This window comes from Lathamus discolor, chromosome 4 (assembly GCF_037157495.1).
Source record: "Lathamus discolor isolate bLatDis1 chromosome 4, bLatDis1.hap1, whole genome shotgun sequence".
NCBI lineage: Eukaryota > Metazoa > Chordata > Aves > Psittaciformes > Psittacidae > Lathamus > Lathamus discolor.
In genome coordinates, this window is record NC_088887.1 from 2898282 (window position 1) to 2919489 (window position 21208).

A 21208-nucleotide genomic window follows, 5' to 3' on the forward strand; every position below is an offset into this window, starting at 1 on the left:
GAAGAGTGGAACAGGCTGTTTTCCTGCAGTACTCACTTTCTACCTTTGCTGAGGAAAGGGGAGCTGCTACATCTAAATTCAGGGCATCTTTATTGTAGTAAGATAGAAGGTGGTCTGCAGCTCCAGAAGTTTAATGGGAAGTAATTCTTGTGTCTGAGAGAACTTGTCAGTGGTCAGGGTCCTGTTGAGTAGTTCTGAAGGACACAAATGCAATGACTTGCCTGGGTACTAAAAATGCGCATCTCGTGATGCATGAAGTCTTGCTGAAGGTAGTGGGTGTAACAACCACCCTTCATTTAAGTCGACTGCAAAGTGCAATTAAGCTTTATGGAATAGAGAGCTGAAACAATAGGAGCCACTACCCCAAAACCAAGGGCGCATGCAAAGCTGTTTAAGAATGTGTTGTGTAGGTGGAGGGCTTGATAACAGGCTGAGTTAACATGCAGGTGGCTGAATAGTGTTCATGTGGAAGAGAAAGCAGAAAGCCATCAGAGCAGCATGCAGAGAAGGCGTTTAGACAGCCCCAGCAAAATAAACACTTGCTGCCTGAATACAAGCTGAGTTTGCAGAAGTCGGGCACCTGGAGCTCCAAGCAAGCAAGGCTTTACCTGCTCTCAAGTTCTCGCTGCTGTCTGAGTACTTGTATTGAAGGAGCTGCTCTGAATTCAGAAGGCTTCGTGTCAGAAAAATGCAGTACTAGGTTCCAGTATCTGTCTGTCACAGAGAAGCTCTGCAGAAGTACTGGCCAGTTCAGAACGTGGTAACGCTGTGATGGATCTCCTCATTATTGCAGTGGCAATAAAGTGGGTATCTGCTTCTAGGTGTAGTTAAACAAGTGAATCTTTTCTAGGGAATGCAACTTCAGATTTCAGTGTGGAAAATATAAAGGAACATCAGTTAGAAGGGAAAGGGCAGTTCAGAATAAAACACAAACCAGGTCCACCTGGCTGAAGTAGATTCCACTGGAGCTTTCCACATTGGAATATTTACTTGCTACAGAGTTGAATTTGACAAAGTGAGACTCGCACTTGGGTTTTAAGGTTTGCTTTTGCTCTTTATTGTACAGCCAACTTGATAACACTTACCCTTTACTCATCTTTCTGATTACTGCGCTGTCCCACACACACTCTCTTGAATAAGCTTTACTTCACTAGTCAGCTATTTCATTGCTTAGAAGAATCCAGCTTTTTTGCACAACATTTGCTTTTCTTCCTCGATATAGCATGTGAATGGGTTGTCTGGCTATGACAGAAAAGTTGTGTCTTCTTGTCTTTAGGCCAGGTCGAATACAGCCTTGGCTGACATGGTCTAGAGTGAGAGGGGCACATGGCAGAGGGGTTGGAAGTAGACGATCCGAAGATCCTTTCCAACCTTAACCATTCTATGAGTTATTTGAAAGAGACTTTTGACAGTCTATTTATAAGCATGACCTTAAAAGATTTCTAGCGTTATGAGTTAGGATTGCAGCTGAGACAAAGACCATCTAAACAGTGCCTTCCACAGATAGTTCCTCTGGTTTTAAAGTGCAGGCTTTGCTTAATTTCCCGTACAACTGAGCCTGACTTTTATTAAAGCACTGTCTGAACCTGACATTTGTTAGTCTCATGAATGATAACTAAGTGTAGATTTAGATCCTTCTGTGTGCTTACATTGCAGAAAACGCAAAGCGAATGAGCTTAAGGTAAAGTGAAGCAAGGCTGTATGTAATTCTGCTGCATCCTTCTGAACCCCAGATAGCTCTCTGGTGATGCACTGGCCAGACCGTTGGCCTTTCTGAGCTTTCCAGAATGCACTATGCGGAGTTCAACCTTTAGACTTCTGTACACAAAAATCCTTTCATATGTAATAATTAAGTTTTTAGTCAACTAAGTGAGAATACAATGAAGGCAGGTATTTATTTCTCACAAAATAGTAAGCTTTGTGAGACACCGTACGTGGAATAAGCCACCAGGGTCATCCAACCCAGTGCCTCACAAGCACAGGGGTAATAACTGGTTAGACCCAAAAGGTCTACAGATCACCCATTCTGCGTGTTCCACAAGCCACAAAGTGCTCCCCAGTGCTCTATAACAGATTCAATGCCATAGGCTGTTTGCCACAGTTGGGCTGTTGCAGTCATGGCAATCCAGCATCTTTTGTAATGTACCACGAGAGGATAGCAAAGAGATCTAAGGGATTTTTAACATCCCAAGCACCAAGCGCCCTGAAGACCTTTAAATGAAAATGCACTAAGTGATATATCTGACCGCATTCTTTAGCCAGGCTTCCGCACTATGCTGGTGTTACCTGTGCTCCATATAGCATGCAGACCTTGTACTTGAGTGGGTATGCACATAAATGAATTCCTCAATGATTTTCCAGAAATGACTTTTCTGTCTTTATGGTGCAGTTGTATTGCGTCTTCTGGCCTCTGCAGGGCCAGAAAAGAGAAGTGGCACCGCTGTCCTTCCCAAGCACTTCAGAGCCTGTCAGTAAGCCGGCATCCTTGGCCATGATCCAGCCCAGAGACTAAAGGTTTCCTGGTCTCTTTGGTTGATGAGCAAAGATGAAAAGATCTGATCTGTGTTTGAGGTGAAGCAAGTTTTGGGTCCCAGCCATCTGAGCAGATGCATCTCCTGGGACTTTGACCGCTCAGATGCAGAGCTTTCTTTCCTCCCATGTCCTGCTGGTGGCTTTCATTTCCACACATAATTAAGTGTGAATTGCAGGGAAGATTTCTCCCCTCACCAGAAACAACCATGGTAATTTCATAAACAGCTGCGTATGTTTAGCATCACTATATCTAGATTGTTCTGGGAGAATCACTGTGCCCTGCTCTCTGCACATGTGCAGAAGAGATAAGAGTATTCTCACTTGCTTTTCTCCCCCTCTCAGACCAAAAGGCCAGCTACAGTAACCAAAAAGATGTGCTATGGAAAGGAGGTATGTCTTCAAAATGTTCGGTGTTTGGTTTTAATTTTGAGATTCAATCCAGTTTAGATCTTCGTTTACCCAGAACAATTGCTTCCATCTTCATTTACATGGACCTCGCAGCTCTGCTAGAGACCAGAAAGTTAATCCTTTCTATCAGATCTGAGAGCAGTACTATTCTGATAGCAGGTAAATGAGAGATTTGCTTCACAAGGAGGAAAGACTCCGTCTATTGGCATCCAAACAGATCAGCAGTGTGACATTTGTTTCTCACAGGAAAATCCTCTCCCTTGGGTACAGACAGGAAATCCAAATTGAGAGGAGGTAAATACCAAAGGACCGCTGAGGAAAGGGGAGGAGAACGAACAGAAAGAGCAGTGTTTGCTTGTTGTGTTGGTTAAGGAAAGGTTCAGGAAAGGAAACTGCATGGGAAATGAGTGCTTATTTTGACATTATATGAAATGCTCTGATTGCAGGATGAACCACTTCCGTGCTGTGAAGCCGTAGTGCAGATTGCCGTGCCGCCTGCTGAAGTCTTTATTTACTGTGTTCTTTACCTCCTTAAAAAGCACTGAATTTCTTTGGGGAGGGGGAGGAAAACCCCACAACCTTGAAATTCACCTTATCCAGCTTAATAGAACCTTCAGTTCCTTCACAGCATCTGTTTTCCCTATTGCTGACTGCTGTGAACCAGAAGGTTCGGTGAAGACTGACTCTCTCATGTTAGAAATACTGGTGCAAACTCAGTCATCTGGTAGTGGGCTGGGATGTACAGCAGTACACACGTATTGAACTCCAGGGACCTTTTGCTGACCATACGTTGTCTAGGCTAACCCAGCCCTCTCGAGCTACTTGACTCAGAGTATAGGATGGCATGTTACACGCGTAACAACGGGTGGGAGAGACAGGGGCCGATCCACTGGGCCTTGCTGCTTGAACCCACTGATGGGAGCTTCGTTTTGGACTGATGCTCTTCCTCATAACTCAGGGTCCAAACGCTGGGAAGCAGCGGGTGGGTAATGCGAGTTAATTACTTAAGCACAAAGACCAGAATAAGGGTGATTCACCTTGTGAGGAAAAGCCACGCACGGCTTTTCTGTGTGGTGCCATTGAGATGGTCCGTGACAGGGAGGCTGTGAAATGGGGGCTCTGAAAAGGGCATTCCTCCCATTGGATTTGCTGACTTGAGGTTTTTGTCAGCTGGATCTTTGGGCTTCTTGCCAGCTCAGAAAGAGCTAACAAAGGCCGTTTCTTTGCTTGCATATGATCAGGGAAGAAGGAGAGGAGTACGGAAAGAAATAAGGGACTGTAATAGCTCTAAAAGAGAAACGTTCTTTTCCAGAGGAGTAAAGAAGTCTTATTTGTACAGATACTCCGCCTCCGGTTACTGTGAGCCCCAGCAGAACTCTTGAACCTCTCTGCAAAGTGGCACGGATCACAGCACTTTAACATAGTACAGATGCTGTTTGGCACGGCATTGAACGTTAGGACGGTCTTGAAACTGAGCCTACAATCCTACTGTGTTCAAAACCGAAAAGATGCAGCTCCGAGAGGGAATTGTTTCAAGTGGATTTGTCCATCAAAGGCAGATTTATAGCTTGATACCTGAAATTATAAATCAAAGGCTTATTTCCACTTAACGTTTTATCACTCAGTTTCCTAGGCTCTTCGGAGTGCTCATGCTCTCAAGACAGTATTTATCAGGGTTTGGGTGATTTCTGTGCCTTCAAATGAGGAAATAAACAGGGTGCTCAACCCTGTTCTTCAAAACTTCCATTTCAGTTTTCCAGCCCTTTCAAAGCTGTCCGAGTGAGCTCAGTGATTTCAGGGTGCTCGCAGCCCCTGCCTGCAGCATATTTGATGGAGGTTGAGCTGTTAGATAGCTTCTCCCAGACAAATTCCAGCACAGCTACACGTTCACATTCTCTTCCCGAGCTGTGGCCAGACAGAAGTGGCACCATTCTAAGCCTTGCCAAATTCTATCTAATTTCTCTTTAAAAAAGAGGTGTAAACAACAGTTTTAATAGCCAAGTCTAACTAATGATTGCTGTCCTTCCTCTGTCTGAGCTGTTATCAAGTCTTTGAAGTTCTGCCAGCTTGTTTCCATTACAAGGCAAACCTGATACCGCCTGGAATTTCTGGAGTACAGAGGAAGCGATGGCAATGGTCCTGTTGACTTAAAAACGGTGCATAATGTGCTGGGGTTTATGAAAGAATAAAATAATAAAGAAACTGGGAACAGTTTTCTTTATGCACATCTCTGCCTTTCCAGCAGTACCGCACCCCCAAGCAGCTCCATCTCTTTGAGCTTTTCTAATGCGATATCCACAGCAACTTTTCTCATTGTCTTACTTGTTTTCAAGGCTTTTATTTTGCCCATCAGTGCTTCAAGCTATCAAATGTTCCAGCCCTGTGTTTATCTGCCCCATGAGAAGTCTCCTGGCTCACATAGCGTAGCTTCTACGTTGTGTTTTGGGTGTTAGCTTCTGGGGCTTTTCTGCCATCGCTACCCTCGAGAGTGAGTCTTCCAGTTCGCTTAATGCAAGCCTGGGACCGATGAAAAGGGTTATTAACACTTTCAGTCCAACAGCTGGCTGCAGCTAGCGACATAAAAACCAGCTGCCGTGCTCTGATGATGGCATGCACCAGCGGGCAGGTAAAGCATTATAATGTGCGGTGAGGATCCTTACTAGTATACACACAGCATGCACAAACAAGCTATAGCCCTGCTTTATCTACAAAGCAGGGTTGGATTTCAGCATGTGTATGCTATTAAGCTTTTTTTGCATCAATGTAAAAAAATCTGCTGCAATATGTCGTGATTTGAGCCATATGGCGTGTGAGAAGCAGGTGGAGCAAAGGCTGAGCAAAAAGCATGAAAGGAGGGGAAAAAACCCATTTTCTTTTTTATAGTTAATATAAAGGACTACACTTGTAATAGTCAAGCTCTTCCTTAGAACTTATCCAGAGGATGGATGCTGAGTATGAGAAATTATCCGCCAGTGTGCATCATGCTTGGAAGGGGTGCTGCTAACAGTTCTCCGGCGTAGGTTATATGCGGCCATGAACTGCTGCAGGACTGTTGGATCTGGCTTAAATGTTGAGCATTTGCAATCTGCTCTTCTTGCTGTGATTTTTTTCTTCACCTCCATCAGGGAGTTGTATTTCGGTGTCCCAACTGCGTGATTCTCAACCCCGCTAAGACCCTTCTTAAAGTGGCTGCTGGAGCACTTCCCGAGTCAATATTTGTTCAAGTGCTTATTAGCAAGACGGTTTCTTTGTATATTTTCTGTTTCCACAGACATTCCTGTTAGGAATGTTAACAGAAATGAGAGGCAGTTTGCTGAATGTGTTGATATTTCTAGCATAGCCGAATGGGATGCTTTAATCGAGGTATTTACAATTGCAAGCCTTCTTTTCGCCTTTTGCTTGATGTATGTTTTCTTGTTACAACAACAAAAAAAAGAGTATGCGGTCGCATGTTCCTATGGCGAGTAAAAGCCAAAGCAGTCGTCCAGCTGTTAAAATTACTGTTAGGTCTGAATTTTCTATGGCTTGCCCGCTGCACGGCAGGAAATCAGCTTTCAAAGCTGCTTCCCCCTCCTCCCCATCTAGCCTCCTATTAGATTAATACCAGAAGCATGAAGTAACGTTTAACAGAAAGTTGTTGCTTTTAGCCCTGGGAAAACTTGGCAGCCTCTCCAGAAATGAAAGGGGGAGGGGGAACCTAAAGCCTCCGTTAACTGAGGAGGAGATTTGAGGCATAAAGGAATATTTTCCTCCTGTTAAACGTCTGAGGTTTACAACAGCACGCTGATGGCAGACGGGTTCCAAATCTAATGAGAATCTGCTGTCAGCCCTCCCTCCTCTCTTTATGCATTAATCAGCTGGCCCCTATGGGCTACTTTTGTGTCCCCATTTCCTACTGCAACCTTATTTATGGCCTGTCAGCAAAGTGCATCACCAAGTTAGTGCGTTTCTCTTGCCGTTTAGTATGGGTTTATAGTTTACAGGATGGTCTGAAGACCTGACAAACAAAATCAAGGCTGCTGCTTACAAACACTGGGCTGCTTTCCTGACTGTCTGAAGGATTCAGTAGTACAAAGAGCAAGGGAAAACCCCAAAAAGCAATGTGCAAACAAGGCATTATGACACAGAAGAGAGACCACCCCCAGCTGCCTATCTCAGATTTCACGGTGGTCTTTAAACTGCAGTACGAACTTATAATTCATTAAAACAATGTGTTAAAGATTGTCATATACTAATTTCCTGTGATACCCTGGGATCAGCAAGCGTATTTTATTGCTTCCTGCGGGCCTAATCCTACATCAGTCAGTGGGAATTTCATGGGAAGCACGCGTTGTTGTGGCTGCAGTGGTGCAGGCCCAGACCGAAGAGCACAGACAGGGCTTTGCTGCAAACAGGCTGCTAGGAGCAATACTGCGGGATGGGGATGGATGCTCGCAGGTGAGCAGGCAAGGGTACATGCCTAAATCAGCAGGCTTTACACAGTCTGGCTCCTGTAAAGTAGCATCTCCAAACTACTCGGATTCCACATATGTCTGAGTTTGTTTGCTTTCCAGTTTACCATCATACTGTTAACCAAGGTGCTGCCCTGCAGAGCTTCAGTTTCTGGTTAAATGAATCTGAAGTACCCAAGCGCTTTACTCCCTTTAAACTAAGCTCATGGTCCCAAAAGTTCTTCCAGCTGTTTGCAGCCTATGCCCCCCTATGTTTTCACTCCCTGCCCTGCCTTCAGGACCCCCATCCTGTTACTGGCATGAGGACAGACCCTGTGAGGAAGGTGGCACATCCAACAGTGGGCACAAGGAACTAGCATTACCAGTAGGATGGCTGGGTACAACCCCTGGTAACCCAAAATGGGCCCGACATAAGGAGAACAGGGAAGAACAGGATATGGATTCATCTGGCACAGGGCATATGCAAGGGGTATGTGACTTATTGTGCCTTGCATACCAACAGCGTTTCTGATACAAATGCTGTCCTGGCCTCAGGAGCCAGATTCCTATAGCATCCATCAGTTAAAAGCCTGCAGGGAAATGACGGTTTATGTTGCCCTGCACACTCTGACAGGCGCTGAATGTATTCAATTCTGCAACCCTCTCCGCCACGCTATACTCTTAGGATTTAGTTGAAGGGGTTGAAGTGCAGTGGGGAGGTCAGATGGTGCATTGTCACTGGACGGCTGTTTTGGTTTAGGCTGATTTTGCATCGTTGCATCTTCAGGATGTTTATCTTTTAGGTTTCTCTATTTTGTCTAAACATGTAAGGTAGCTTTACGTAAAGACTATGTAAGAAAAAACCTGTTATAACGTCTATTTTTTTAGTTGCTTTTAATCCTGTCTCTGGAGAAAAATCCCAGTAAGCAGAAGCTAACATGTACCTCTGCCTCTTATTCCGCTCCTATTAGTGCAGGAAAGCAGTAGCGATACTGTGTCCTCCTTTGTGCTGCTAATAGGATTTAATTCCACATTTGGGAGCCATCTGCTGAGAAAAATCCTCTACAAACCTTTTCAATGCACATATGAAAACCCATCAGCAAAGGCAGCCTCAAGAATGACTTGTGAGGATATATTTGACCTAAACTTTGTTAGGCAATGCTTTGTCCTTTATGAAAGCCACTACGTTTCCAGCCCAAATGACTCTGAACATTAGGAAGTAAGTTTTGGCGATCATCTTTCCTTTTGGTAGAAAAGCATTGCTTTACCTCTTTTTTGACTGTATTAATTGAGATTCACCTGAAGGACGAGAATAGTCTTACACAGGAGGAAGAAGCCAAATGAACATTTACTTCAACACAGGGAGATGTTTCTTTCCACTGATTAACTGTGAATTCAAAGTAATATCTTGGCTTCTTGTGTTCCACACCTTGCTCCTGCTAAGACTTCTTGTGTAACCTTGGACAAGTGGCTTAAAGGCTTTTAGGTCTCTTCTAATTTCTAGCTAAAGAAAGTACTATCTCACTGACATGACCTACCACATTGATGTGTCTAGAATGGGCAACTAAGATGAAGATACCCTTGTATCCAACTACTGGTAGTTCAGAATGATTAGCTACCCTAATCCATGACTGTGACTATACCAGTGTAGCTGTTACATTTGCACCATGTCTTCTGCCAACAATTTGCCTACTGATTTAACACCTGTGAGGAACACGGACCAAGGTTTTGCCTGTAGACCTGACGCTTGCGGTTTGCAACCTGTTTGCTCACAGATCATGTACTTGTGTATAGAAAAACTTCAGTAACGCTGTAGTGAGTTTAGCTGCAGTATCCGAGTGGGATAATTAAGCCCTAAGCCACTCCCATTCACAGAAGCATGCCTATTCTAGCAAAGGGAAGCAATTTATCAGCTGCAAAGACAGATAGCCATATGCAAGCTAATAGGGTAGCGCTGCTGTGATTTGAAGCAGAGTAATGTCTGGCCTGTGTCAGTAAAAATCCCTTTGATTACTAAAATGTTCTGTTTAAAGAAGAAATAGTATGTTCTTTTATTGTGCTGTGTGATATAGACGCTTTAATAAAAATAGGTACCTTCCTAACAACCCTTTATACCTTTAGGCCATTATGGCTATAACGTTGCTGCTCTCTAAATGAGTCATTATGAGTCTTGCAATTATCAATAGAGGCATTTTTAAGGTAACTTCTTATTAACAGGAAGCAAACTGCTTAGATTGAGTCCTCACTTTAATGGCAGCCATACTCTGAGCTAGGCAGTCAGCATCAAAGGAAGAACAGGCCACACAACTGTCCTGCACATCTAGGCAAAGCCTCACCGAAGTGCAGCAAAACCCACCTCCCAGACCTGTCCCTTCAGCTCCCAATTCAGCTGCAAAAGCAGCAGCACTTGGTGATTCAGAGGAATGCAAAACCTAACCGCTTTCTTGCCTTGCAATGACAACCTAGTTAATTGTGTACAACTGTGCAAAGGAAGAGGCTAAGGAAATTCCTTTCCTGACCCTTCCAGCAATTGACTTGTGCCCTGGAGCATGAGATTTGATTACTCATGGAACTTATTTTCCCTGGGTAGCTTCTTCTTGATAGCTCTTGTGAGACAATTTGGGGAAGGTTCAGAGCAAGTCACAAGAGCACTGCTCTGGTTGAACCTGAGCTTGCATTGGTTTATGTTGTTTGATCTACCTCTCCGCTATGTGCTGCATTAACAGGCTTTTAGGTTGTTTAACTCGGATGCCCAGTGTAACTATCAGCCTTGATGTTTCCATCGGGGTGGTGCTGGTGAATGCAGGCACGTTCCTGATTGCCGTCTCATGCTCCAGATTCCCAATGAGCCTTCAAAATCAAGTTTCTTTCAGTATCTAGACTCCAGCCTGCTGCACTGCCTCAAAACGTCTTTGAGGAAGTTACAACAGGAGAATCACTGTTTGCTGCGATGTTCCAACAGAAGCTCTGTTTGTGACCATTGTTATTATTTTCAAGCTATAAACCAATGTGTGTTTTTACTCTGCAGTGGCAAGCAACAGCTGGGTTTCTTCACTGAGGCAGTGGTTACAAACGCTCTGGTTACCCGCTGGAAAGCACTGAACCTTTGCAAGTTAATTTGCTGACACATGTTTGTACAAAAAGGGTGTAATTTTAACCATCTATTGATGTATTGGTGTTGCCAGGTCAATAAACAGAGGTGCGGTTTCAAGCACATCTGCTCAGATCTATGTGTTCCTCTTCTCAGCAAACACTCCACTGCAAAAACTTGTTGGACCTTTTTCAGATGGGGAAGAGGTGGAAGGAAGGAAGGAAGAGGTTTTACCTGGCTCGTTTTCTTGATCTGGTTTTCACAGATAACTGCATCAGCCTGCCAAAGAAGGTCACAAACTATAGATTGGCGATCCAAATGAATAGTTAGGGCAGGAAGGGAAAGAAACCAGACCAGTTTTGCCACCAAAGACCGTATGTAACTACACCCACTCATCAGTGGGTAGCCTTATCTTGACTGATTTTGTCAGGCTTGATATTGTCTCTCCTCCTGCAGGTAGCATAAAGCCTGAACCAACTCCCAGCTGTGGGCTCTGGCTCATTTGACAGCAATGCAGTCATGTCCACACCTGATGTGGATACAATCTGTAAAGGTAAGGGACACAACAATGCAGAGGTTGTGATTGCAGGTGCCTGCTCAGGGGTGACTTCAGTTCGTGAGGGATCTCTCCTTCCCTGTTGCAGCAGCATGGCACTGAATGTTTTTATTATCATTTTCAATGCTCCAGATTAAAGCATCTTTTTTCTTGCAAACATTCCAACATTTCATTTCTACTTATACGAATTGCCATGGAAACTAAAGTTTTATTGGGCATGCTTGCATACTCAGGGGTGGAGAGCCTCTGTGTTATGCAGTATAGTTGATGTAGCCATACAACTGCCATGAAAGCAGTTAAAGCTAGCTAGGTGGACTGCTGAACCCACATACAACTTGTAGCTCTCGTGCAAGTTTCCATACCCTTTCCCTGCCTTTAATAGTAGTATCGTTTATTTCATTGCAGCAACAGTTCTCAGCTCTTTAGTTCTTGGAGATTCACTTGCATGCTGATTTTAAAGTATTCCCTACTCCTAAAATGTCCAAGAGAGTGCCTTTTGTTTTAAATTGCCAGACTCCTGCCTGTTCGACACTCCAACTTATCAAGTTATTTTAAGGCTGCAGCTATGGCTGCTTTTGAGTACCTCTTGTTATGTTAGAAGTAAACCCTATTCCTTATTTTTCTCTCCTTTGCTGCCAAGAAACAGATGACACTGACTCAGATAAGATTTTCCCAGCAGACATGTATGTGCTCTGCCTGACCCGGCTTTGCTGCCATCCTACCTGCTGTGTAGGAACCAACTAAAGGCGCTTTTCAGCATATTGAAAGTCTTTCAGAGTAACACTTTAACCACAAGAGCAAAGTTGCTCCTTTCCGCACTATTAAACATCATTTTCTCTAGGGAGATTTTTTTTTGCACACGATTAGAGTTTTCCCATTTAAAAGGAAAGGGAAGATCACATGAGACCAAGAGAAGGCTGGCTGCTTTTGGCTTTGGCTGTGCCGGAGTTAAAAGTCATTCTTGTCTCTTCCGGCTGTGAGCATGTCCTTAATTCTGCATTTGAGATATATATATATGCCTTTATTTATTTTAACTCTGTGTTCTCCTTGCTTGCTCAGTGAAAAGAAACGGAAGAGCAAGGTTCACCACTAGTAGTAAATGAAGCATTTGGACATTTGGGGAGGCAGCACTGGAAAGCACATCTAGGTTCTGGCCTATAGTAATTAGTCTCAAAAGTCTGTCTTTTTCTATGTAAACTACAGTAGAAACCAGGACAGATAAGCCCTCTTTTTGTCTTTTAATACTCTCTGGTACTGTGTTACTATATGGATTCCAGATTATAATGAGTTATTACTAAGTTTACATCGTGCTAAAATAACGGTTGTAGCCAAGCCAAATATCCCCTGGAATACTCAAGGAAGAAACCAGACCACAAAGAGCACTATTCCCCCACGGTGGATGGGAACACTGTGATCATGGTAGCAGTTTTCATCTGCCAAATGTTATGTGAGCTTCAACTCATCCCCCAGGACCCGTGTTCAGCAGGTATGCACTGCGATCCCCAAATTTTCTCTTTGGGAAACAAAGGGGAAACACAGTGATGGGCCACACAGCATGAACCAAGATTGCTATGCAGGATACTCTGCCTCGGTGCCCTGTGCACAGTCTTCCAGGCTGGCTCGCATCTCTCATTGCTTGCGTTTTCCTTACCAAGCTGATGATATACATGCGCTCTCTAGGCAAAGGCTCCTTATACACTCTGGGCTCACAGCATCCTCTGGTCCTGGAGGTGGAAGGACACCTCCCAAGAGGCTCCTCACCCTTTCAGTTTGCCTTGGTAACAGCTGCATCCCAGCAGTTATCCTCGCTGCCTCTACCACGCAGCAGCCTCCCGAGCAGGGACCTCTGGAGGGACCTGGATTGGCACCCCTAATTGGGCAATGTGCTTTGCTGAGCTGCTGCTGGTTTGCGCGTTTGCTTTGGTTTGGAAACCCCACCAGCGAGGCTCTGCCGGGCTCACCCACTCCCCACTTTGGGATGCTGAAAGGGTGGTGCTGGCAGGTGATACCTGCGTGCATCCTTCCCTGATGCTCAGCACCTGGGCTCTTTTAGGCGCTCGGGTGTGCACACGCACGTATGTGTATGTATATATATATATATATATATATATATATATATATATATGTATATGTATACAGACCTACCCGCACACACGTGTTGCCCATGTTAGACTAAATGACGGGAGGCTCCGGCCGGGCGTGACCCCGGGCTGGGGTGCGCAGCAGGGACACCGCACCGGGGCACGGCGGCAGCCCGGCTCTCCCCCGCAGCGGGGACGGCGCAGGGCGGCCACCTCTCCAGCGCGTCTGCCGAGGAGGGTGAGGAAGAGGAGGAGGAGGAAGGGCGCAGGTAAACGCATCCCCAGCCCCAGGGGCGGAAAACGGGCCCCGCGCCCTCGCAGAGCCGCCCTGTTTGCTCAGCTCACTCGCGGGCAGGAAATTGACGTCCGATGCGTATCTATGGATCGTGAAGCGCCGCCGGAGGCCCCTCCGCTGCCGGTGCCCCGGGACGGCCCCGGCAAGACCCCCCCCCTCCCACCTCCCCCGGGTATCCGTGTGCACGTTGCCCCCTTCCGCCCGTCCGCTTTCCGTCCACCGCCTCCCCCCGTTCCGTCTCCTCTTCGGCCGCCCCGCTGCCGCGACCCCGGCCTGAGGGGAGCGAACCATTCCGCCCGCGGGGGTGCCCCGCGCCCCAGCCCCGCCGCGGGGCGGGCGCGCCCCTGCGCTGGGCGGCGCTGGCTGCGGCGCGGGGGGCGGCTCCCGGTGGCGGTGGAGGGAGGAGGCGGCAGCCGGGCGGGCAGCGGGATGCGCGGGGGGCAGCGGCGGAGGCAGCAGCAGGAGGAGGAGGAGGAGGTGGAGGAGGAGGAGGCGGCCGTGATGGTGGTGGTGAGTGCGGGACCCGGGGAAGCGCCGTCCCGCGGGGCGGCTGCTGCGCTCCGGGGCGGCTCCGGTGTTGGAGCCTTGCGGGGATGGGGAGAAGGTCCCTCCCGGGCGCGCAGAGCCGGGGCTGCGGCCGGCGCAGCTGTCCCCCGGTTTTGGCTACTTTTAAGGGAGTTTGTGCCAGCCCCCGTCCCGTCGCTCCCCTCGCGTTTCCTGCAGGTAGGGGCGGTGGGATCCCCCCTTACTGCCCGGCTCAGACCCTGCAGCTCAAACGGACGGGACTCCCCCCGCGTCCCTATCGGCGCCGGCCGCTTCTCCTTCTTTGTCCGGGTGTTTCCCCCGGTGCTGGCGGGGAACAAAGCCTCTGCTCCGGCCGGCGGCGCCGATCCCCGCACGTCTTACGGGGCAGGGGAGGTGAGGGAGGAAGCGCAGGGCTCGGCTCGGTTCTCCGTCGTCGGTAATCTACCTGGTGGAAGGGAGGACGTAGGACTGGGCTCTTTGTCCGCGCTTCTTTGTTAGGCTGCCTGCTTTTAAAGCCTCCTGCGGCTGTGCGGAGGCTGCTGCGCCCAGCGGAGCGGGGTCCCTCCCAGAGCTGAGCCCAGGGCGGTGGATGCCGTCCCTGGAGTTCGGCAGCAGCAGCCCGGCGTAACGTCTGCCTGGCGTGCGGGGATCGGGGGGGGGGGGTTTGGGCTAGGTCTTCCCTGACCGATTCGGAGCCTGTAAGGCACCCAGCCATGGTAGCCCGGTCAGCACCCCGCGCCGGGGCGCGCCTTGGTGGCCCCTATAGCCGCATGCTCGGTGGAGAATTCATGCTGGGTCTCAGAGCTCTTTCGGAAAGCTACCTGCTGCTCGCCCGCAACAGGAGGAACGAGGCTGGGAGCCGACATTCCCCCCCGCTCCTTCTGCTCCTTACCAAAGCTGCTGCCTGAGGAATTTCCCCATGTGCAGAAGTGTAAATAGACTGGCTGTGCTTACATAAAGGCTCAAGAGATGGGCTTTCTGCTCCTGCCGCTGAGTGCCTGCGTGATTTGAAACACATGGGGTTTTATCACCAGTTCGTATCCCCCCCAGATGCTCAGCTTGTCAACGGGACGTTTGGTCTCTGCTCATGCCCAAATCCTCCGTGTCTGCATCTCCAGGGCAGCTGGGGGCATGTGTTGGCGCTCAGAACGTGGTGGGTATCTCACCTACGTGCTCTGCGTTCCCTTTCTTTTGGGGGAACGGAGAGGCAGTTTTGCAAGTCCACTTCTCAGTTTTTCCTTTCCCTGTGTTGTCATCGATAAGGTTCCCAAAGATAAGGTATTAACAGGGGAAAGGAAGGGAGGAGGTGAGGCAGAGCAGTGCCAAATGGAATCACGAAGACCGAGGACGGTCTTATTTTTCCCATAGCGGAAGGAAGCAATGTGTGAGAGAAAGGAGGTGAAGTAAGAAGGTGGAAAAGCACTTACCTTTGCTGTCAAGGGGCGGGTGTGGTGTACGCTGAGCGAAGAGGGTGACAGAGAAAGTGATGCTTTTAAGGCAGTCAAATAGTAACACCCCGTCATCTCCGGAGGTTTTTCTTTGGTTTATGCAGTTCCACTTCCATACCAGCAATGCATTTCCCTTCCATTTTGACAAATGCTAAATTGGCTCTTTTGTGTGTCCGTGTTTTTACTGAGGGAATGGAAAATTTTGGCAGCGAGCAGGACAGGAAGATTAGTCATTTTTTCTGTACTGGTTACTGGCCGTGCTTATCAAGGCAGTTCCTTGAAGGTATGCAAAGACACCAGCTGACCATTGTTGGGAAGGCACAAAGTCAATCGTGATAAATCTGGAGTAGTTTGGTTCTAGATAGGAAGCAGAGGATGGGTGAGGTAAAGATTGCAGGTCCACCTCGAGGATGGAGTTGGATCAGGACTAAAGGGGTTTGGATGGGAAGATCTCATCTTTTCCACTTAACTGTCCCAAGGGAAGTTGAAATAATGAAAGTGGATGTGGGGAAGTGCTGGTAGTTGCCCATAAAGGAATTAGTGCTGTGTTCACTGCACGTGGAGTGTATCCGCTCAGGTAAACAGTCAATTCTGATGTGTAGTAACCGCTGGTATAGCAAATAGTGCTTCCTGTTGAATTAAACAGCTATAGGACAATGCCTTGTTTCAGGTGTTCCGAGCAGATACTGTTCATTTAGGTTTTGGTTTGGACTGGTGGGGCACATCCAAGATGCTGTGGAAAGCCAAGGGGAGTTCTCACCTGTAGAAGGTGGTCCAGAGACTGCAATACAGGAGTGAACTCCGCAGATGTAACCAGCTTTGTTTTTTCTTACTCAAATCTCATGCAGGTAGAATCAGTTTTTAATGGAACCATGTTAGTTAACTTCCTTAATTATATTAAATGGCGTAACTGCAGGTTTAGTACCTGTATTCCTCCCCTGAGGCAATGCAGTACTGGGGCTTGCTGATAGATGCTGCCCTGTATCTGTGTAGGCAGCCCTATGGCTTGGTAGCACAGCAGCCAAAGCGGATGCCACTTGAGCTGTCGCTGTCATGATGTGGTTTGCCAAGCAAGTGTGATGAGAAGCATTTAGTCTGGAGGCATGCTCACTGCCCTGGGAGTGCTGGGGAATGAAGAAGCGTTAAGGAGCTAGAGGGGACGTTTGGAAATGTGGGGCAAGCATCTCAGGAAGGAGACAAATTGAGGAGAAATGGGCAAACGGAACAAGAGAGACAGAAACTGTCAGAATAAGTGGGCGCTGGAGGCAAGCATTAATGAAAGGAAGTGACAGGCCCAAAGTGGCAGTGAAAGGGATCAGCACAGAGGAAAGCAGATCATGGGCAAAGGCTGCCTGAGACAGTAATGCAGTAGACAGGGCAAAAATGCTGAGGACATTCAGGCAGGCCAAAACCAACAAGGGGGTAGATGATCTTTGAGGCAGTTCTGATTCGTTTTCTTAGCTGCTTAGATTTTCTGTGACTTACCTACCTGCTGTGTGTGACAAGCTCTCATTGAATTTGTTAGGGGCACCCTTAGAGACAAGTTTATCCTGTCAGCTAGGATGGGAAAGGAGAAACTTCTCTGTAGGCTCTTTCTGCTCTCCTACAGTAGGAATTTCTGCTCCTGTGCAGTCTGGAATTCGCATTCCTAATTGTTTTTCCTGAAATTTTGGATGCAGGAAGTCTGTATTTCTTGGGCTTCAGGAGTGAGAATGATGTTGGTCTGAAATATTCATGTGCATTTATAACTACACCAGGTGTGGTGTTCGTCTGGGGGTTTGTTCATCTGCACAGTGAGATGTAAGCAATCGCAGTCCACCGCAGAGCTTTGTGTTTGCTATGTCTGGGTGAAATGTTTGAGTCTTGCTTTGCAGACCTTATGAGCACGCTCGTATTATCAGTAGGAACGAAGTTAACGGACTAGTGTCAGAATAATAGCAGGGAGCTCCTCATTGCTGCTGGGAGATGAATCAGTCATCGGGGCAGATAACTGACCCTTAAGCTTCACTATCAGAAAGATACCAAGACAGAGTAAAGGAGGATGACTTGAAGTTGTCTCATCCTCTGCCAGCCCTGTTTGCCTGCCTGAAGAGTTCATTGTTTTAACAGGAATCTCTCCTAATGTGTTTCTAACTGCCGATGGCTTTTGTCTGGGTAGAAAAAAGAACTGTCCTCGCCTCCGTTTATCTCAGTGAACTACTCCAGATGAACCAGTGGGGTTTGTGACTGCAAAACAAGGAGGAGGCAGTGATGTCTACTAAAATAATGTGGTTTGAGTAGGTGGTCTCATCTCTTGTCCTACCAAGCACACAGGAACGAGATTAGATTTATTGGAAGGTGTACTTTAACAGTTTCAGTTTCGGGTAAGAGCAGCTATTATGGTACAAATGTTATAAAGCTTCAACGTTTTCACTGTACTTTTTACTGAATGCCCTTGGCAGTCAGTGGCTTTTATGTCAATGGTGTACATCTCCATTTGTAGTCAACAAGCTATTACATTTACATGGTGATGAATGTTTCCTTTTTTGATGCACATTTAAAGTTGTCAGCTCGCATGACCTGATTAAAGTGATTATGTCTATCTATTGGAAAGAGCAATTGGTTTGACAATGCCTACAACATCGATCCTTATCAAGTAGGTGAGAATCGTGCTTATACGGTTGGACAGAATACTTAAGAATGTGCATTTGGGTGCAATTTTTGGCATAGTTCTTCCCGTGAAATAGATGTGGTTTATGAGGAGACTGAAGTCATTGAAGGGTGTTTTCTGTTGTTGTTGTATTGCTCTTTTTCTGTTCCTTCTCCAATATCCAACACGATAATCTCTCAGAGGAAGAGATAAGCCACAAGAGCAACTTCCTCTGCCGCTCCCTTTTCCACATCGGAAGCCTGCAGGATTACAAAGGAGTGACTTAGACAAATCCGATGCACAGATACTTGATTTTTAAGGTCTGTAGTGTTGGTGGAGGTGCCAAGCTGGGAGCTTTGGGAACTAAAACGCCCTACGCCTATAACAAGACCTTGTGCTCGCTTGCTCCATGGGGACCAAGGTATCATGAAAAACCAAGGACGGAGTAGATTTCAGGACTATGCCGGCAGGAAATTAGCTGTAGCTAATTCTCCTAGTCTAGTATATTGTGTTGTGGGAGAGGAGGAAATGAAGAAGGATGTTTAAGGCGACCTTTAAATAACAGCCTTGCTGAGCTGTCCGAGATGACTGCATTCTCTTTTAAGGATGTGTCCATTTGCTAGTTTATGGGTATAGAATCTCCACCAAATTATGCAGGTGCCTTTCTGTTATCATGTTGCTGTAGTTTGACAGTAAGCTTTATGGGGTTGGGGAAAGAGAGATTTATACTTAAGTGCTTTTGGAGATAAGCTGTAGGTCAGGTTGAGTTTTACTTTCCCATATGGTTAAGCCTACCAGGACTTTTATTTGGAAGTAAGTGAAGTAAGTCAGGGGAAAAACCCAGTCTTGATTTAATCAGGAGCAAGTACATTGTCTTCAGGTTATGCAGGAAAAAGGTAAATCAGCTTGATAACAAAGCAGTCCCTTTATCAGCGTCGGTGTGTTATACCACTTAAATCTCTGAGTACTGAAGCTGTCAGCACTCATTCACCGAGTTGTGTTTGGGGTGTAAAGGTTGAAGAGGCTTTTTTGTTTCCAGAACAGTGTGTGTGTTATTGAACGGTTGAAACAGAGCAGTATCATTTGAAAACCTCCTTGTTGCGGAACAAATGCAACTCTAATGATGTGGTGAGGACAGTGGCAATGATAGGGTTTTGGCCTTGCCCTCTCCATCACTTTGGGTTTCATCTCTTTTCCGTGGGTGGCTGTACACTGCTGTAGGAGTTTCTGAAGTGTAAGAGATGGGAAAGGGAACAGGAGCTGCTGGGAACCACCGGTAATGTTTTACGAGAAACTGAAAATGAAGAAGCAATGAAGAGCAGAAAGGCTTTAAAGGAGAGATGGCCAAATTTGAGAGCTGGTCTGAAATTAGCTGTTTATATTCAGTCAGAGGAGCGTTTTAGCAATGCCTGAGGCATTGCAATCCGCTTGGTTGGTAATGTGAGAGCAAAGTGGGTGCCAGAGCAGTCTCTGCTAAAGGGAGGTAGGTATCAGCCCAGGCTGAAGTAAAGGAAGAGATGAGAAACTGCACACTGAGAAACTGTTGCCCTAAATCTATGGACTATATGATGCATAGAGCTTGGTTGAGCTGCAGCTTTAGGCTCCTATGCCAAGGTGTCATGGTTTCAGTTGGGATAAGAGTTAGTTTTCTCTATAGTAGCGGATATAGTACTGCGGTTTGGATTTAGTATGAGGATAATGTTGATAACACACCGATGGTTTTAGTTGTTGCTAAGTAGTGTTTCAGTCTTCATACTCTGCCAGCGAAGAGGCTGGAGGTGACCAAGAAGTTTGGAGGGTGCACAGCCAGGACAGCTGACCCCCAAGTGACCAAAAGGGATATTCCATACCATATGGCATAATGCTCAGTATATAAACCTGGTGGAGAAATAAGGAAGGGGGGGTGTGTGTCATTCAGAGTGGTGTCATTTGTCTTCCCAAGTCACCGTTACACACGATGGAGCCCTGCTTTCCTGGTGATGGCTGCTTCCCGCCTGCTGATGGGAAGTGGGGAATGGATTCCTTGTTTTCTCTGCTTACGTGTGCAGCTTTTGCTTTACCTGTTAAACTGTCTGGATCTCACATTTACCCTTCGATTCTCTCCCCCATCCCACAGTGTGGAGCGAGTGGCTGAGGGGGCTGAGCTGGGGTCAAACCACAACACAAGGGAAAGGAGCTTTTACTGTGGAAGTCACCCTGCTTAAAGCATCTTAAGATTGGAATCCTTTGTTTGACTTGCTGCCTGTTTGAGTCGTGAATCACTGTTTTTTCTGGTTGTTAGTGAAACAAAACTGAATTTGGCCTGGGCACTGCAGAGATGAAACATGATTGTTAATGCTGTATACATTCACATCAGATGACTTTATAAAACCCAGATGAAATCAGTGTGCTTTGTTCCAGCCAAAGCGGAGTAAAGCATGTGCTCTGTAACAAGAGTCAGCCTCTCTGGCTGTTGGATGAGGCCCTGCCTAACCCTAATCTGAAAGAATATGTTTTCACAAGAGCAGATAAACTGTACATGTTGAGCTGCTCATCTCCTTGGCTCATTCATTCATTCATTGTTTCCCACTTATGCCCGCAGCAGAGAGTTTTAGGAGGTTCTGCCCCCCCCCCAAATGTAGTCATTGCTGGGTGACGACTTCTCTGATCTCTCATCCGCTAAGAAGAGAGATGTGTAATGAGTTCCCAAACTCGAACGGAAACCCTATAAATATTTAACCTTAAAAAGGACATTTTCCCTTTTCGCTATTAACAAACCCAGGTATTCACCAAACTGCGTCGAAGACTGAATTTTCAATTACATAGAAACCCTTCCCTCTCAGCTGTTCTCTCCTTCATGTTTGTCACATTAAGTTTTAGCCATCTTTTTATAAGAAAGGATTGGGGTTTCTTGGTGATCTTACCGATGATTTTAACCACAAAGCAGCAATGTTAGAGGTGCAGGAAATCCAATTACACCTTTCCTGCCTTTTAAAGCAACCGCTTCTTCTGTCTTTTCATTCCAAGTTGTCCTTATTTTAGTTCTCTGTTTGACGATATAATTATACTCCTGTTACAGAACGGTGTGAGATGCTGGGAGCCACGGTTTTCTGTGTCAGGTTGAATGTGTCCAGAAAAGTTAAATTATTGGTTCTTTTCCAGGGGAGCTCTGGGCTTGAAGTGCAGCATTTTAATAGGGATTATGCACGCGATATTCCAAGACAGCAACGTAGA

General features: G+C 46.6%; 1 protein-coding gene across 4 annotated transcripts in view; it reads left to right on the forward strand.

Moving 5' to 3' along the window:
* The window catches only part of PHLDB2 (pleckstrin homology like domain family B member 2), a 115277-nt gene that overhangs the window by 36357 nt on the left and 57712 nt on the right, over positions 1 to 21208 (forward strand). For 2 of the 4 annotated variants that reach the window (XM_065676012.1, XM_065676015.1), the window contains exon 1: positions 13849 to 13903. The exons of 1 other annotated variant lie outside the window; for it this stretch is intronic. The gene's annotated coding sequence lies outside the window, so the exon portion shown is untranslated. Of the gene's footprint in view, positions 1 to 13848; positions 13904 to 21208 lie in introns of those variants that run through there. One more of the 4 variants, XM_065676016.1, reaches the window with a different exon arrangement.